General features: G+C 46.5%; 1 protein-coding gene across 1 annotated transcript in view; it reads right to left on the minus strand.

The window, feature by feature from the left end:
• The window catches only part of DYRK1A (dual specificity tyrosine phosphorylation regulated kinase 1A), a 73,964-nt gene extending 70,624 nt beyond the window's left edge, over nt 1-3,340 (minus strand). Inside the window, exon 1 of the mRNA XM_062488187.1 lies at nt 3,242-3,340. The gene's annotated coding sequence lies outside the window, so the exon portion shown is untranslated. The remainder of the gene's footprint in view (nt 1-3,241) is intronic.
• Between the last annotated feature and the right edge of the window lie 16,362 nt (nt 3,341-19,702).

Consider the following 19,702-nt stretch of genomic DNA (forward strand, 5'->3'; position numbering starts at 1 on the left):
GGATAAATGAGAATTCAATGCAGAGTTTTACCTTCCTTCCCCAAAAGAGGAAAAAAATGGATAAAACAATGGATGATCGCTGCAATTCTATTCTATTCTATTGTGTCACCTTGAAGAGCCAGCACTGGAGAACTCCACAAACGGAACATGTCTTTGTGGGAGTAACAATTCCTCATTTTCCAAAGTTTCTCTGGTGTTTTTAAGCCGTCCAAAGACTACAGTTCCCATAAGCCTCCTCCTGAAGGACCCATGGAGGTGAGGAAGGAAAGAGAGAGCATTCCTCTTCACCTGATTACTTCTTTCTCCCCTCAGAAGCTCTCAAGCTAAGCAGTTCACTCAAGAGAGATTTTTGGTATTATTTCAAATAGTCTTAGAACAAAAAAGAACTCTCACTGCATGAACATCAGAGTCTGAGTAGACAGAAAGTTATTACATAATTTTTGTGGAAATGTATTTCTTACCAACCTCTTAGTAAAGAAAAGATGAAACCGTAAACTCAACAAATAATGTATTGTACTCACTTATAAAGACAAAAGCAGCCGTTCTCTGTAAATAATCCCATTCTACAATAACAGATCTATTTACAAAAGGATTTCTGAAGTTACACAACTCCCATAATATAAAGATATCAGAAAGTTTTGTAGTCCAATGTGGAGAACAGCTCTCCAAATGGCATTCAAAATGACCATGGAAAGGCTAAACAGATACCAGGCTGCAATTCTCACTCCAAAACACAAACTGTCACCACAACTTTCAACCTGCAGTCCCACAGCCAGGCTTAAAAACACCTGAAATGAACAGGTTTTAAGAGGAATCCCCAAAAGATAATCTAATTATAGCAACAAAAAGTGCTTTTTTTGGTACCAGTAGGTCTCAATCTTCCAATCAGCACCCACGTGAGCTCAGATGAAGCTGTGAAATGCCTGCATGGCAAATAAAGGCTCCGTTTTTGTGTGTTCATTCTTTTCACATGCCATCTGAGCAGGTGGTCCAGTTTCAAACATGACTTTAAGATGTGGCACGTGTAAGCAAGTCTGTCCTAATTAAATGTCACTTGAAAAGCTCTGACAAGGCACAGTTTTTTCCGGACACCAGTGATGTTCTGCTACTTTGTTTGAACTATCAACCACTTCGCAGAAGGCGCTGATGGCCATCACGTGCTAATTCCCCCCGCTCCAACGCCCCAGAATTCCAAAATGGATCAATTCCCGGTTGTTTGACACAAGGAAGGGAACCCTGCCCATAAATCCGCACTGAAAGGGAGAACTCTTGGCTGCTATCAGGTAAAATTATCCTCGTCACTGTCCAGCGGGGGGGAGGGGATGCCAATGCCAAGTCCTAAATCCACCCAAGTATTAATGCAGGAACTGCAACACTTGCTGCTCCTGTAACCAGCCCTACCTGAGAGCCTGGAAACAATATCAAACCCTTGACCTATTGCCCTCCTGGCTTAGGAAAACCCTGCCGGCTCTTCAATTTTGAACAAGATCTACTTGCTTCACCCAAGGAATATTCCAAAGCCATGAATTAAACTCAATAAGCTTCATGAACTTGGATGGAATTTCTAATTCACGGGAGAAAATGTAAATTTAACACTTCACACACATATTCTACTTCAGACTGCAAATAAAAAGTGTATCTCTAAATAATTCATGTAAACCAAAAACATGAAGCTTAGCCTACAAAAGTAACTATATATACACACACCAAATATATATAGATAATAGTTAACAAATACCAGCTCAGAGTTATTTTCAGTGTTATTATTCTAATTCTATAAAGTATAATTAATTTTCCAAAAATATCCAACCTACAGAGGTTGGGGGTAGGGGATCGTGGAGAAAGAGAGAAACAAGTTTACCAAAACTTTTTAGGGCTACAGACTATTCCAAGGAGGGAAGTTAGATTCTGCTTGGTTACAGGCAGAGAATTAAATACTACCAGAAACTAAATGTTTGCTAATTTATGACCAGATATCATCTACGTGTTCTTCAACTTCATACACCTTTCTTGAGGAAAAGGTAAGGAAATAGCAAGAAAATAATAAAATAAAATAAAAAAAACTTGTTCACTTGTACAAATCCAGGTCCCCATTAAACTCTATCCACCTCAGAGTGACTGCAAGTACCTCCTGGCAAAAGTTAACAGAACACTCTCATTCGGATTCAACCAGTAGGGTTGTCAAAAACACGCCTGTCGATTTATTTTGGAGTCAGTTACTCTGTCTTTGTTGATTTTAAATAACAATAAATGTTTATTTCCCCCGATGGCTGTGGAGTAACAGGAGAACTAAGTAACAGCAGCAATCTGGAGACGTGATCAAAGAACCCCTACGTGGTTTTTGGACGGACTAAACCCAAAACTTCAAAGCCGACTGAGATTCAAAACCACGCCAATTTCTAAATTTCGAATTCCAGGACTTTTAAATGCGTTTCGTGATCCCGCGGCGGCGGGAGGGAACACTGGCCACTCCAGAGGAGCACCCAGTGTATCCGAGAAGAGAGAGCTCCAATCCCCCCAGCAACACAAAGCTGAATCCCCAAAAGGCTGCGGCCAGCTACTAAAATATGGAATCGGGGAAATCATTAATGATGGAAAATACCTCCGAGACCATCGAGTCCAATCTTGTCAAACCAGACTATGGCACCGAGAGCCACGTCCAGCCTTTCCTCCAAGACCTCCAGGGACGGCGCCTCCACCAGCTCCCTGGGGAGTGCCCGTGTGTCCCTGCGTGTCCCTGTGCCCGTGTGTCCCTGCGTGTCCCTGTGCCTATTCCCAACGCTGCTCCCTCCTCCTCCCCACCCCCACCGAAGGGATGACAGGCACCTCGCTCAGGTAACTCCTTCCCCATGTCCCTCCACCTTCCCCACCCGCCCCACCGGCCCCTCACAGGTGCCGGGGCATCCCAATCCTTCCCTACAACAGGTGATGCTCCGAGTCCTGCCGCCCTCCTCGCCGCCAGCCCGGCCCGAGCCCTCGCACCCGCCCACCGCAGGGCGTTGCGCATAACACCGAGAGGCTCCGGGCGAGCTCCCTTCCTCCATCGCCGTTCCCAAGGCCCGGGAAGCCACAGCCGCGCTCCAAGGGGAAAAAGGCCGCGGGCTGCGGAGGGGCGGGCGGGGATGGATCCCGGCCCTGCCGCCGCTCCCGCTCTAAGATGGCAGCGAAGCGCTGCGGCCCCTCCGCCGCGGGCCCGGGCGAGGCGGCCCCGGCTCGTCCCGCGGTGCGGCGTCTCACTCACCCGTGCGGCGGCTTCTCCCGAGGCGAGGCCTCTCCCTCCGCGGGGCGAGCGCCGGGCGCGTCCTCCCGCTCTTCCCCGGGGGCCTCGGCGGCGGCGGCGCCTCCTCCTCCCTCGGGCCGCGGGTCTGCCCGCGGTGGGAAGGGGAGCCCGGGCGGCCCGGCGGGTCCCCGGCCGGGCTCTGGGTGTTCGCTGCCCTCACAAAATGGCGCGCGGTCCAAACCTGCGCAGCGCCCGGCGGCGGCTCGGCCTCGCCTCGGCTCGGCTGCGATCGGCGGCCTGAGCCCCGGCCGGGAGCGCGGGGACAGCGGCGGGGGGAGCGGGAGGAGGAGGAGGAGAAGGAGGAGGAGGAGGAGGGGATGGGGGGAAGCGCAGCGCCGTACCGAGCCCCCGGGAACTCCTCGCTCCCTCCCTCCCTCCCCCGCCTGCCAGCCGCTACCTCCTCCCCCTCCCTCCCTCCCCGCCCGCTCCTCCTTCCCTCCCTCCCTTCCTCCTCACGAACCGGCTTCGCTTCCCGCACCGCCGCCGCCGCCTCAAGCCCGGCCTCGCATCCCCGGCGGGACCCTCGGAGCGCACTTTTTTTGCGTCCCTTCTTTTCCTTTTCCTTTCGCGGTGGAGGACGGAAGAAGGAGAAGAAAAAAAAAACTTAAAAAAAATAATAAGCCCCGAGATTCTGTCGGAAATTGCGCTCTTCGCTCTTATTTTTTTACTATTATTTTATTTTATTTTAATTTTTTAATATATTTTAAAATCTAAAAAAAAAAAAAACCCAACCGACAAAATGGCGGCGGGGGCGAGCCTGTTGCCGTGGCAACTGTCAATCACCCGCGGCCGGGCGGGAGACGGCGCTGACGTGGGGAGGCAAGGGCGGGCCGCGCTCGCCATGGCAACGGCTCCTTCCCCCTCCTTCCCGATCCATGCCCGCCCGCCCTCCGGCGTGTGACGGTGTCGGCGGCGCTGCGGGCCGGGATGGCCCCGGCGGGGCGGGGAAGGGGAGCGACCGCCATTCCCGGGGAGGGGGAGACCCGGCGGCCGCGGCGGTGCCGGTGCCGGCCCCGGCCCGCAGGGGGCGCCGGGAGCGCGAGGCCGAGCCCGCCCGGGGCTTCCCGCCCGCCGCCTGTGGGGAGGGACGGGACCGGGCACGGCCCCCTCGGAAACCGAGACTTCGCCGAGGAAACGTTCGAAAAACGCGCTGGAAGTAGCCTGCAGTAGGAGTGTCGACCTGGTGAGGGAAGGCGCTGCTCCCCTCCGCTCGGAGTTGCGTCCACGAGTCCCCGCTCAAGAATATCGCCCTGTAAAAACGAGTTGGGAAATGTGCTAAAACTCGTCCGGTGTGGGAGCCCCGAGGTGCCGGGGGAGTCACGGGATTCTAGAAGGTTTCTTTCCCCTCAGAATTGTATCCAGGGGTCTTTCTCGTCCCCTCTGAAAATCAGTATGTTCCCCAAGAACAAGTTGAGGAACGCACTAAAAGTCACCCGGTGTGGAAACCTTGAGCTGCTGAAGGAAGGCTCCTTTTTCCTCCTTGGAGTTCTGTCCAGTGTATTTTCTAATTCTCTTCAGAAGAAAAATATGTATTTCCCCAGAAGTGAGTTAGGTGTGGGAGCCTAAAGCTGCTGAGTCAAAGCTCCTTTACCCTCAGAATTGCATCCAGGGGTCTTTCTCCTCCCCTTCTGAAAATCAATATATTTCCCCCAAATGAGTTTAAAAATGCTCTAAAAGTAGCTTGGTGTGTGAGCCTTGAGGTGCTGAGGGAATCACAGAATAAAAGGCTCTTTTCCCTTTTGAATTGCATCCAGGGATCTTCCTCATCCTCCTCAAAAAGTCAATGTATTTCCCAAAAAATGAGTTAAAATATGCACTATAATAAGTAGCCCAGGGTGGGAGCCTCGAGCTGCCAGAAGGCTCCTTTCCCCTCGGAATTGCCATATTGGTGCTTCCAGCCTAAATCTGTGATGGGGGGGGTGTTAATTTTTTTTTTTTTAATTTCATTTCTGGAATGCCCACAAAGATCAAAAAGTAGAGTCTGGCCTTTATCTAATACTTTAATTCTGACGTGTGATACTTTAATCTAGTCATTTCACTTCCCAGCCAGCCTCCTTGGAGAAATTAGGACATGTTACTTGTTCATTTGCTTTTTCTTCCTGTTTTATGATTATTTTTTTTTAATCTTGGCTGAAAAGGTGGAAATAAGCAGCCAAGGATTGGCAGACAGATGCAGCCACAGCCAAAGCCCCCCAAATAATTGAAGTATTGAGAATTTTACTTAAATTGTGTGATCACAGAATCCCAGAGTGGGTTGGGGTAGAAAGGACATTAAAGCCCACCCAGTGCCACCCCTGCCATGGCAGGGACACCTCCCACTGTCCCAGGCTGCTCCCAGCCCCAGTGTCCAACCTGGAACTGAACATTCCAGGGATCCAGGGGCAGCCACAGCAAATCTGGGAATTCTGTGCCAGGGCCTGCTCACCCTCCCAGTGAAAGATTTCTCCCTGATATCCCATCTGTTTGGTGTTTTTTTCAGCTTAAGGCCATTCCTGTCTGTTCTGTCACCCCAGTCCCTTTTGAAAAGTCCCTCGCCAGGCACAGGGAAGAGCAGGGGAATCATGGGACCACCCCAGGAGTGACAGTGAGGTATTAGGTGAGTTGAAATTATCTATGGAATTGCACCTTTCAGCCATGGGAGGTGCTTGGGAGCACCATGATTGAAGTGGTCCTTTCTCATTCCCCTCAGCCCCAGAAAGATTTGAGGTCACTTGGAGGTGCTTTTGACACTTCTCTTGTTGACTCTGAGCATGGTCAGAACGTGGGATGTGGAAAGCAGCACGTGATGGAGCTGGGAAAGGGGCTGAGCCTGGAGAAAAGGAGGCTCAGGGGGGACCTTGTGGCTCTGCACAACTCCCTGACAGGAGGGGCAGGGAAAAAATGAGAGGAGATGGCCTCAAATGGCACCAGGGGAGGCTCAGGTTGGAGATTGGCAAAGAAAATTTCCCTGTCAGAGCGGTCAGGCCTTGGGATGAGCTGCCCAGGGAGGTTTGGAGTCACTGTCTGTGGGAGTGCTCAGGAGCAGTCTGGATGTGGCCCTTGGGGACAGGGTTTGGGGTGATGCTGCTGCTGCTGGGCTGGCACTGGCTCATCCTGGGGGGCTCTTCCAACACAGACAATTCCAAGATACCAAAGGCCAACCTCTGCCCAATCTCTCAGTCAGGAAGGGCAGCTCCACTCTTGGACAGGAGCAGGGAGGGAGCGTCCCCTGAGGATTTCTTCCCCTCTAAAATCTCTTTCTGGTCCGTGTGAGTGCAGAGACAGAACAGTTTCTCTGTTGCTCAGTGTAGGTAACTACAAAGCTCACAGAAATTTGTTACACTGTGCACTGCATTACTGTAACTTCTTGGGATTTGGGGTTTTTGTCAGATTTTGAGGGTTATTTTGCTAACACTTAAAAAATATTACAGAGTTTTCAAGAGTTTGTGTACATGCTCAGTCATCCTCTACTTTTACTTTGCTGGCTATACTCAAGCTCTGGCACCTCCGGTAGAGACAAAATATCCTTTAAATGGTGATGGCATCTTTTAAAATGTTATTTTCCAGCACAAACAACTAGACATTTTTTGCTTGCTAATTTTATTTGGATAATTAATAACCTGCATGGTTCTTCCCTTGTACAAAAGTGTTCTCTTCAATATCCATTCCATTAAAAAGCAAGGGGAGGTTTGAGGTTGGACATCAGGAGGAATTTCTTCATGGAGAGGGTTGTCAGGAACTGAACTTGTGTGCTCTGCTGGAGGTTTAGGGCTCAAGTTAGGAATCCTCCAGGCTGGGATTCCACCAGAATCCTGCATCACCTGGAAACTTTGCACACAAGTTGTGACCTGGAAGAAGGGAATCCATGTTCTTGCTTATCAAAAATTACCAAACCTTACTCTTTTTTATATTTTCTTTTTGAAGGGAGGGACTGCCAAGACAGGGAAGACTGAGAGTCCTTTTTTTTCTAACTCTCCATCACAAACCACCTGGAGTAGGTGTGCAATACTTGAAAACAGGAGTTTGTGTACATTCTATATGAATTAGTGGACATGCTTGTAAGAACTACTTGGCTTTCTCTTCATTTGAGACTACCCCTCAGAAAGCAGAATATTTGGGGCCAAAAGAACCAACAGTAAGCGGAAAACGTGAGAAAAAATAAGAAAAAAGCACCTTAAAAGTGAGGAGGAAAGAGAGTGGAAAAATGACCTTTAAGAGATAAAATAATGCACAGCATTCTAGAGAAATGGAACAGGTATAAAAGAAGCAACAAAACAGCTGAAAAGGGGAGAAAATGGGACATATAACCCATAATCACACTCCACTACCATAGAATCATAGTTTGGGTCAGAAGGGACATTTAAAACCATCCAGTGCCATCCCTGCCATGGGCAGGGACACCTTCCACTGTCCCAGGCTCTTCAGCCTGGAGAAGGTTGTGTGGAGACCTCACAGCACTTCCAGTGTCTGAAGGGGCTACAGGGAAGTTGGAGAGGGACAATTCATCAGGAACTGGAGTGACAGGACAAGGGGGATGACTTCAAAATGAAATAGAGGGATTTAGGTTAGATATATGAAAGAGTTGTTCCCTGGGATGGTAATGAGGGGCTGGGATGGAATTCCCAGAGCAGCTGTGGCTGCCCCTGGATCCCTGGCAGTGCCCAAGGCCAGGTTGGACACTGGGGCTGGGAGCACCTGGGACAGTGGAATGAGTCCCTACCCATGGCATTGGTGGAGCTGGATGAGCTTTAATGTCCCTTCTCACCCAAACTATGATTCTGAGCTAGTGGAGTGTGATTATGGGTAATATGTCCCATTTTTTCCCTCTTCAGCCTTCCTACATGGAGTAGAGGGACACATTTGCCTCGTCCCTGTGTGCTCTGGAACGCTTCATCCCCTGTTCCAACCTGGCCTTGTAGCCCTGCAGTTTTCCTTCTATCTCTGCCTGAACTCCAGGCTTCCTTCACGGCAGCCATTGGTGCCTTGACTTTTCCAGGGCTCAACACTTGTACTTTGGGTATAAGTTTTGATGTAGATGCTGTGTTGGACCAGCAGCAATCCCAATAATCCTCTGTATCCTGCTGCAAGAGGGCCTTTCTTAGGTTACCAGACCCAAGGTGGAACATCTTCAGGAAGAATTCCATCATAAAACAGAATGAAACATTCTGCTGTTGTGTTTCTCCACCAAAGGCACCACAGAGCTCAGTTCCTTTGGTGCTGAGCCCCAACCCCAAGTGAAGTCCCAGCAGAAATTCTCCTCCATGGGTTACATCATCAACACTTCCCAGAACACCGTGGCAACTCCCAGACAGCCTCAGTTCTAAATGAAACCATCATCTGGAGGGAGCAGCTTGTGTTTCGCCTGTCAAAAAGGTGCTGCTAAGTAACTAATGTGGTCCAGCTCTTTTTAGGCCAGAGGGGTTGCCATGGTAACCCATTTGGATGGAGATAGATCAGCTTTTGAGTCATCATCAGAGCCAGCTTCGATAGTACCAGCTTTGGATTGACAGCCAGAGCTGCACATTGTGTAGGCTGGCACGCCTCTGGACCAGCAGGTCCTGGAATTGCTGCGGGATGAGGCTTGTTCTCCTCCAAAAAAAATAAAAAAGTGCCTCTCCCTGAGTTCTCCCTGATACCCTCTGGAATTGTGTTCCTTGGTGTTCACAATCCTGGTGAAGATCACGCTCCTGAGTGTGAAAAGTTTCTTTTCTGGTTTAAAACATCAGGCAGGAATTTTAAAACATCGGGAGGATTTTTTTTTTTCATAGAAATGGTTGTTAAGTATTGAAAGAGCTGCCCAGGGAGGTTTGCAGTGCCCATCCCTGCAGGTGTCACCTGGATGTGGCACTCAGTGCTCTGGGCTGGGGACAAGGTGGCCGTGGGGCACAGCTGGGATTTGATGAACTTTGGGATCTTTTCCAACCTCAGTGATTCTGTGATTCTTTGGAAATCCTTCCCCAAACCCATGTAATTTTCTGGGGAAGAAGTCTCCAGGAAAAAAGGCTGTGCTAGGTATCCTGGGGAAAATGCATACTTGGAAGCTGTATCCCAGAAGTTCTCCTAAGACAACTTACAATGATAATTACATTTGTGGGAGTGCAGAGCAGTTCCTGTTAAAATAAAATCAGACATTCTGAAGAACTGTGATTCTTTAAAACTTTTGTAAATCAAGTTCTACAGTGTCAAGTATTTCCCATCTGAGCACTTCTCTACACCCTCAGTTTCCAACTTTTAGAGGAATCTGGTTTCCCTGCATTAGAAAATACGAAAAACAAAAAGGTAAAAGGTAATTTAATCATAAAGTTCCCCTCACATCCAAAAGGAACGGTACAATCCATGGCTCTTTAGAATTTTATCTTTGGTTCTGCTGACTGTAACATCATTAGACCTGTACCTGTTCAATGCCCAGCTTTTGCTTTTCTGTTGGAATTCCTGGAAGAGTCAAAAACTGTCTTCAGGTCCATTAAAATCAGCTCCTTCATTGGCCCTTCCCTTCTCAGTACCAATTCCCTGCTCTCTTGTGCAGCAGGATTGGTGTTTTTGCTGGCCAAAATGAAAATTTGGTTCTTGCTGTCAGGAGAAAGCTCCTTGTGCAGCTTCCACAGGGATTTTGTTCTTGAAATTACAAACCATGATATTTGTGGTATCCTGACACAAATCCATTCAAAAATGTTCTTAGAACTATGTTCTGCTTGGTGTCCACTTGATCAACCTCCTGCTAGCTAAGAAAAAGAAATTGCGATGAATTTAAAATAATTTTTTCTAAAATTGTCACTTACAGAGCTTCATTAGGCTACAAAGTCATTCTTCAGTAGAAGAAGCAGGAGAAGCAGGAATGCTTTGCTGTCTGTTCGTTTTTCCCTCCCAGATCCTCCATCCCATCCCAGTTCAGAAGAAAGATGGAGAGACTTTTTACAAGAGCATGGAGTGATGGGACAAGGAGGAATGGCCTTAATCTGAAAAAGAGTAAATTTAAATTAGGGTTTAGCTTGAGGGTTTGTGAGGACCTGGCACAGGTTGCCCAGGGAAGTCCAGTGCTCCGTCACTGCACAGGAAAGTTCTTCCTGATGTTCAGGTGAAACTTCCCATAACAGTCCAACTTTTCCCAAAGTGAGAGATGGTTTAGTGATTAGCCAGGATCAATCCTCCACCCAGCCACCAGCTTCCAGAACTTCTCTGAATCTCTTTATTCACCCCCTCTGCCCAAGGTGGGTCTGTCAGAGGTGGCTGACCGCTGCGAGGAATAAAAAACCATTGCAAGAGCTGAGGGTCTAATCAAGGGGTCATGCACTCAGAATGATTAACCCAGAAAAAAAAAGAGTTAGTACTTCCTGCTGTGCACATAAACCAGGGGAGCTGTGTGTACCTCACCTCCCTGTGAGGTGCGTTTCAGCCCCAGTTCCCCGGGTGGCCCCACTGCCAAGGCCCTGGAGCTGTTCTGTGGCATCACTAATTTAGGCTAATTGCTCTGTGGGCCGGCACTCCTCTTTTGTAGGGCACCGTTTTCAGGGCCTGCATTTCCCCTCCGTGAGCTATTCCAGGGAGCTGGCAAGGCAAGGTCAGTGCTGACCTTCTGCTGAGATCCCTGCTGAGATTCCAGAGGGACCAGCCGGGCCTGCGGGGCCCCGTCCTGCCAGGATGGAGCTCCTAAAATAACTGCTGGGCAGAGCTGTGCTCCCAGGGCAGGGATATCCCTGGAGCATTCCCAGGGCAGCTTCTCCAGGCTGGCTGAAACCCTGGAGGGGGCACAACCCCACGGGTACCCGAGGGGGAAGCACCGTGGGCACCGATCTGAAACTGCTGTGGGAAGGACCACGGCACACAAACCATCTGGGGCTGGAGCCAGCCCAGTCTGCCTTGGGTAAATCAGCACCCAGTCCCCTCTGAGGTGTAAAGGGGTGGAGGAGTCCAGAAGACCTCAGAGCTCTCCGTCCCCATCCTTTTAAAGAAGCTTCAGGACTTGCTATTCCCTGCTGTCGCTGTCAGTGACTCCCAGCTGCGGAACTGAGTTAAAAAAAAAAAACAAACAAACATGGAGAAGTCCTGGCTTTCAGGTCTCAGGACATCAGAAAACTTTGCAAAGGGTCCCAAAAACAAACCTGGGGTAGAACCACAGAATCTGGTTTGGGTTGGAAGGGATCGTAAAGGAGTGGCAGGACACAGGGAATGGCTTCAAACTGGCACAAGTAAGATTAGATGGGACATCAGGAACACTTGGTGAGGATGTTGAGGCCCTGGCACAGAATTCCCAGAGCAGCTGTGGCTGCCCCTGGATCCCTGGAATGTTCAGTTCCAGGTTGGACACTGGGGCTGGAGCAGCCTGGGACAGTGGGAGGTGTCCCTGCCCATGGCAGGGGTGGCACTGGATGGGATTTAATGTCCCTTCCAACCCAAACCATTCTGGGATCTACAATTCTCTGAGATAAGGAATATTAAAAAATGGGTTTAAACTGGGGACAATTGGCAGGCAGTGGTAGCACAATGGAAGATGAGGTGTGTTGCATGTTTAAGTGGTATTTCATAAACAGTTAAATTGTTTCCCAAGAATTCTGTCAGGTTTGAAGTTGTCCAGTGGCCTTGGTAAAGCTGGCAAATCCATGGAGATGGAAAAGATTTCACTGAGCAGCAGCTGCACAAGAAACTCTGAGGCAGGGGTTGCACCAGACCACTCCTGTGCTCTGTGCTAACAGCATTGCCCAGAAATTATTTCCTTTCTGGACAATGAAATGACCATAACTCCAGGTATTTGATATTTTTGTGTGCAAGACCCATCAGGTTGATGAATACAATTGAATTTGAGGATGGTTTTAGATTTCTTTCCACTCAAATGTCCTCTCCTCTCCTGAGTGCTCTCATCCTGGAGCAGGACACACAACACTTGTGCTCCCAGCACAGGAAGTTTCTCTCTTGGTTTATAAAACCCAGTCATGAAAAACAAAAGCTGAGAAGGCACCTGAATCCCATTTTTTCCCTCTTCCAACTATAGCTTTTCACAATAAATCTCAACTGAATTTTGATATATTAACAGAGCAGTTTTTGAAAGGGATTACCTCAACAACTGGACTGCTGAACCCAGATTTCAGGCAGAACATAAAGACTTGCAGTTAAAATTTAAAACAAAGCTGAATGAAGAGCACTGAGAAAATTCCAAGTAGCCAAATACACCTGTGGTAGTATAAATATTTTTAAAAAATATGTAACCTACTCTGGATGTTTATTTTATTTATTCTGTTGGAACAAACTCTAGTTTATTCTGGGTGTATAACTATCATATGTAAATCTCATATTTGACACGTAGAAGTCTGAATTAATAAATATTTGAAGAATTCTATTAATTAAATACTAATTAATGCCATTTATATACATTTTTAAAATGCTCAATTTTACACACATTTATATCTGGGATGGACATAGCAACATGAAACGTCAGGAACAGAACACTTCCTGACATTATTTTGGGTATTTTAGGATAGTTTGGGAGGTTTTTGTGTGTGTCCAGAACATTCAGGCTGAGACAAACATTCAGCTGATCCTTGTTTGTTTGTTTGTTTGTTTGTTTTCCATTGTTTGCAGGTTTGCCAAGTTTTAACTTATTGGAAGAAGTTTTCTGTCCTGAGTGTTGCTTCAGGCTGATTTTTCATTCTTTAAACCTCCCCTATCTTTTTTTTTTTTTCCCTTCTGTTTTAAGTGGAAGGAACAAGGAGAATTTGGTGGGTTTTTTGGAAGGGTAATATTTTGGTCAGGCAAATTTATAAGCAACCTCAAGTTTCAAAGGCTGAAAACAGCAGCAAAAGAAATATTTCTTTCTTCATTTGTCACAAGAAAGAACTTTTTGTTGTCTTTTTTTATGTTGCTTTTCAAGGCAACGAAATTGGTATGTAATAAATTATAGTAAATATGCCAACTCTGTGATATTAATTTTTACCCAAATTCCAGATTCTGAGCATCACCTTATTGGCCAGAGGGACAACAACACAAGTTTTTCACAGGCAAAGTGGTTATGTTCCATGCGGGAAAAATTCCTTAAAAGTTATTTCTGAAGTGGGAAACTTTTCCAAGCATTTACTGTTCCTTTTCCCAAGTGTCATAATCTCCAAGCCCAGGGCCTTCTGCAGCAGCTTCCAGTTGTCCTTGAGGGCCATGGCTGAGGGTATAAGGGAATGCTGGGATGAGAGGAGTTTTCTCCAAAATCCTGTTTTTCAGAATTGGCTTGTTGAGATCACAGAATTACAGAAACACAGAAATCACAGAATCCCGGGATGGTTTGGGTTGGAAGGGACCTCAAATCCCATCCCATCCCATCCCATCCCATCCCATCCCATCCCATCCCATCCCATCCCATCCCATCCCATCCCATCCCATCCCATCCCACCCCATCCATGGCAGGGACAGCTCCCACTGTCCCAGGCTGCTCCCAGCCCCAGTGTCCAACCTGGAACTGAACATTCCAGGGATCCAGGGGCAGTCACAGCAAATCTGGGAATTCCATCCCAGCCAGGAACAATTCCTAATTCCCAGTATCCCATCCAGCCCTGCCCTCCTTCATCTTTAAACCATTCCCTGTGTCCTGTCCCTCCATCCCTTGGCAATTGTCTCTCTCCATGTTTCCTGCAGCTCCTTCAGGCCCTGGAAGCCTTCTTAAGATGCCTGGAACAAAACTGCACACACTGCTCAATATACAGAGAACTATGGATTTATTCCAGGGCAGGTGTGCTACAATGTTCTCTGGTTTGTTCTTTATTTTCTGCTCTTAATAGTTCCAAATATTTGATTTGTTTCTCCCAGTAAAACAGAACATTGTGCTGATATTTTCATGGAAATATTAATCAGAACCCAAAGATCTCATTTGTGAGTGGGAAAACAACTTACAGCCCATCCTTGTGTTCACAGAATTTCCCTCCACGTGCACTACTTTACTACATCAGATCTTCTCTGCCATTTTATTATCCAGTCACCCAGTCCTGCAAGGTCTTTCTTCAGTTCTCCAGCCAGCCCTTTGACTGCACCTCACTTTGTGCTCTCCCTTTCCTTTACCTGAGTACCTCAGTACCTTCAGCACTCTGTGGTGTCTCCCTGCTCAGCCCCTCTCCAGATCACTGAGGAATACATGGAGCAGCACCAGTCACAGCAAAGCTCCCTGCAGACTCCTCCTGTGATCTCCCCTTCTCTGAAAACCGACCTTTTAGTTCTGTTTTATTTCTCTTTCCTCTCATCCTGCCACTTTTTGATCCATCCTTCTCTCTCTTCTTTTGCCTAAAGGTTTTTCTTTATTATTATTTTCCACATGATGCTTTGTCTGGGAAGCTCATTGGCCCAGGAAATCCTGGGAGCATTTAAATATGGATCTTCATGTTTGCCTTCCTCACCTGCTTAGTGAGGAACACACTGCAGGCAATTCTTCAGCTTTTGGACAACATGGATTTGGGACAACATGGGTTTCACCTGGAGGGCTGTGTCTAGTTGTGGCTCCTGCAGGAGAGCCCTGGAGGGGCTGGAGCGTGTCCAGGGCAGGGAACGGAGCTGGGGAAGGGGCTGGAGCCCCAGGAGGGGCTGAGGGAGCTGGGAAAGGGGCTGAGCCTGGAGAAAAGGAGGCTCAGGGGGGACCTTGTGGCTCTGCACAACTCCCTGACAGGAGGGACAGGGCAAAAATGAGAGGAGATGGCCTCAAATGGCACCGGGGGAGGCTCAGGTTGGAGATTAGGAAAAATTTCCCCATGGAAAGGGTGCTCAGGCCTTGACAAGAGCTGCCCAGGGAGGTTTGCAGTGCCCATCCCTGGAGGTGTCACCTGGATGTGGCACTCAGGGTGACAAGGTGGCCGTGGGGCACTCCATGGGCTGGGAGGGCTTTTCCAGCCTCAGGGATCCTGGGATTCTGTGGAACTCTTGCACTGTGAACTCGGAGGCAAGAACAGGAATTTTATTTTCTCTGTGATTTTGCTTTTTCTCTATGTTTCTTTAACATCTTGATGGTCTTCAGGCCCTGCCCACTCTGTTCCTGATCCTGACACAAAGGATTTGGGTTTGTGAGTCATTCCTCAAGCTCAGCTCAGGAATCACAGAACCATGGAATGGTTTGGGTTGGGAAGGACCTCAGAGCCCACCCAGTGCCACCCCTGCCATGGGCAGGGACACCTCCCACTGTCCCAGGCTGCTCCAAGCCCTGTCCAGCCTTCTATGAAAGTTAAAAATAATTTCCATACCGTCCCTTAGTCCGGTCTAAAATACTGAAAATACATCATTAAAAACATGATATCACTCAGCATTTTGGTTGGTATCTCCTATCTATAATGTACCATTGAAAAAAATCTATTTAAGGAGCTGAGTTAAATTGTTTTCCTCCTATTTGACAAGAAAAAAAAACTAAAAAATCTGTGTTCACTGCCTCAGGAAGCTCCAACCACCCGAGCAGTCAGGGTGGAAATATCTTGCTATTACCACACCTCACACTGCACCCCCAGTTACACACCCCTTACAACCAGGAGAAAAAACCTGAGCCATGAATTGTAATCTTACACTTGCAGTTTCAAAAGCTGTTTATGTCACAGGAAAATGTAAACAGCTGAGGGTGTGGAGATCACTCACTGGTACATTTTTTTTCCCCCTGATCCCAAATCAGTATTTAAAAAAATAAAATTAAAAAAAGTTCTGCTCCTTTCCAGTCCCCTTTGAGATCACTACAAAACTTTGCTTCCACATAAATAGAATGTGGGCACCACAATTTTTTTGTTTAATACAACTGTCAACATTTTCAATATCTGGATAAATCCCAAATTGTTTTTCAAGGGCTCTCAGCACTCAAAGAGACAGTCAATTTTACACATTATTTTTCATTAGTATTTTAATGTTATTTGAAAATACTTTTAACAAAACACCTTTTTTTTTTAAACACTGCCTACTGCAATTCGGTGTTGCTGGAAAAAAAATATACAAGTTTTGATTGCAATGTGCATTTATTTTCTATTTATTTGTGTTTTTATTCTCCATAGCTGTATCCTGCCATAGGTTATCTGCCAAATTCCCAAACAATTCCTCCATATCCATCAGTTCTCACACACAGGCCTGTAAAATTCACTATTTTGTAAAGAGGGTTCTTTTTCACAACATTCTAAATGATATCAACTTGCCCATCATTATTCAGAATCTCACAATGTCCAGTAACAACCTTTTACAATGAAAAAATAGCTAATTAATACCTAATTATTTATTTCCTTTTTTTTCTGATTCCTAAGTACTTTTTATTCAGGATATTCAGTCATTATTTTCTTTCCCTGCCAAACTCTTGCAATATATTTTTTAATGTCTAAACCACTTGTTTTGTTTTATCCACTGTTTTTGTCACCCCTACACGTTTCATAACTTTTTTTTCTTATTTGTTAATTCTCTTGAGTGGCAAGTGAAGCTCAGTGCAATTCTCAGTCAGTTCAAGCCCTTTTAAAATTATAATGACAGTTCTTCTGAGGGAATTCCCTTCAAAGCTGTGTATTTTGGCAGGTAAATTAGTTCATTAAAAAAAAATTCCTTAAAAATCCTTCACCAATACTGTATTTTATGGGGTTATTTGCTTTTACTGTATCTCTCTCAGTTAAAACACTTTCTTTAGACTTTTTTCCTGGATGTTCCCCAGCTTTGTTTCATCTCAATCTGCTTTTCTCACCTTGCTGTGTGAATAAATAAGTTTATTTTGTTACCTTCAGTAGTATTTTCTCATTAGTTCTTTGAAGTCTGTCTATGAAGACATGCTTTAAAGCATAATTTTTAATGAAAAGGAAAATTTTGTGCAGTGGGGAATGGTTTAGAAAATACTGGTGAGATTTAATGTGTGTACAGTCCCTCTATGTGGTGCAGAGATTTTAATTTCTTTTTTTGTCATGACTCTGTAGAAACTGTAGAACTTCTCCCATTGAATTCCTCAAGTCAAATCCCTTCCAATCCAAACCATTCTGTGATTCTATTCTAATCCTACGAGCAAAGATTTAAAAACTAATTTTAAACCCCCCCCAAAAAACCAGAAGAACATGTTCTGGGTACCCAAAAAAAGTTTGGGTAACCCAGCTTCCCTGTGGTTATTCCAAATGAGGAATGTTGTCATCCTAAACCAATCAATCCATACATTTCAGCTCTGGGTAGAGGCAAATATAGAAATAGAATTACTCTAAATAATTTAAATCTATTTGTTAAAGGAATGTCTCAGAAATAATCAGGTAGAAAAGTGGAAGGGGGTTGGAACTGGATGATCTTTAAAGTCTCTTCCAACCCAAACCATTCCATGAAGATTCTTTGATAATCAGGAACAAAAACAAATGTATGGATCATTCTAAGTTCATACAATGTTTCCCTTTGCTTTCAGTTTAGGTTCATTTGTTACTGGAGTTCTTCTAATCAGTTCTGGATCAGCAAAACTTGAAAACAACAAATGAAGACCCAAGTGAAGTTTGGATCTGCTTGATTCCACAAGTGGAATTACATCCAGAATGGATTTGAGCAAAATCTGTACCCTCCGAGTTATTTCTTTGTGATAAACTCAGGAATAATCAGAATATTTTTATTTGATCCTGTTCTTGCAGCAGAACAAAGCAATGCATAACCAACAGCAGTAACGATTACAGAAATTAAGTGATTAAGAGCTGTCCAACCACAGTAGCTACCACATTTCTGCATGAACTCAGAGCTCCTCAATCCCAGAATCCCAGAATGCTTTGGGTTGGAAGGGACCTCAAAGCCCATTCCAGGCAGGGACAGCTCCCACTGTCCCAGTGCTCCCAGCCCCAGTGTCCAACCTGGAACTGAACATTCCAGGGATCCAGGGGCAGCCACAGCAAATCTGGGAATTCCATCCCAGCCCCTGCCCACCCTGCCAGGGAACAATTCCTAATTCCCAAAATCCCATCCAGCCCTGCCCTCTGTCATTTTAAACCATCCCCCTTGTCCTTATGAAAACTCCCTCTCCAGTAACGGGATTTCTTTTGGTTGATCCAAATTATAAATTCACAGGGTATCCACCTCCCACTGAACTAATTTGGAGGATTTCAGCAAAATCAGTGAAACAGTTTGAGCATCAGAGCAAAGCTGGAATTTTTGGCACTAAGCCCTCTCATTGTCAGGAGGCAATGCTGCTTCATGCACTTGGAAAATCTTCCCCAAATTTGGACAAATGCTGAGACTGACAATTTTAGGCTTTGTTTGGGAATGGGAAGTCCTTCAGAAAGTCAAAACTAAAGGGCAAAGGGGCTTCTCAGTGGAATATTGGTGCCTGCAGCCTGGAGGTGGGAAGGGAATTCACCTGTCACTACTTCTGGGCTGACAATGATTACCTGTCCCACATGGGGATATTTCTCTCCTTGAAGTAGTTGTTTTATTCCTCCTGCTATCTGTGGTGAGGGTTTTATTTTTTTGGGTTTATTTGTTTGTTTGTGGGTTTTTGGTTTTGTTTTGCTTTTTTGGGTTTGGGTTGTTTTTTTTTTTTTGATTGTTTGTTTTGTGGGGTTTCTTAGTCGTGTGTTTATTGGTGGTTTGCTTTTGTATTTTTTTTCTTTTTAAATAAATTTATCAACTCCACCTGCAGAGCTGCCCCAGGCCTGGATCCCAGCACAGGGAGGAGCTGGAGCTGCTGCAGAGAGCCCAGAGGAGGCAGCAGGATGAGCAGAGGGATGGAGCAGCTGTGCTGGGAGGAAAGGCTGGCAGAGCTGGCATTGTTCACCTGCACAGGAGAAGCTTTGGGCTGAGCTCAGGGTGGCCTTGCAGGGCCTGGAGGAGCTGCAGGAAACATGGAGAGAGACAATTGCCAAGGGATGGAGGGACAGGACATAGGGAATGGCTTCAGAGTAGCATTGGATGGGATACTGGGAATTAGGAATTGTTCCCTGGCTGCTGGGATAGAATTCCCAGATTTGCTGTGGCTGGCCCTGGATCCCTGGAATGTTCAGTTCCAGGTTGGACACTGGGGCTTGGAGCAGCCTGGGACAGTGGGAGGTGTCCTTGCCATGGCAGGGCTGGCACTGGATGGGCTCTGAGGTCTCTCCAACCCAAACCATTCTGGGACTCTTTCTGCAGAAGATCCACACTGAGGGTGCTGAGCTGTCACTGCAGAGCCCAGATTTGGACACGGATTCCTCGGGAAGCCGGCTGCTCCCTGGCTTTGTTTGTGGGATCCGTGTTGCCGGGCAGAGGGGCAGCTACTGCCTGCACCAACAGGAGCTTTTTCTGGACACGAGGCTCCAGTTCCTAGAAATGAGTAACTGAAGTACCTTGGAAAAAGTTTCCCAAGAAAAACAGCTGATTGTGAAAGTGATGGCAAAAAAAATCTACATGCTCTGAAGCAGCTGTGCCGGCCAGGCTTTTATTTTTCTTCTTTGAGTTCTCCTTGTATGGGTTAAAAACCAAAACAAACCAAAAAATCCTCTTTATCTGCCCCACACTAATTAATGACAGTAATCAGCTGAGTCC

This window comes from Cinclus cinclus, chromosome 2 (assembly GCF_963662255.1).
Source record: "Cinclus cinclus chromosome 2, bCinCin1.1, whole genome shotgun sequence".
NCBI classification, from domain to species: domain Eukaryota; kingdom Metazoa; phylum Chordata; class Aves; order Passeriformes; family Cinclidae; genus Cinclus; species Cinclus cinclus.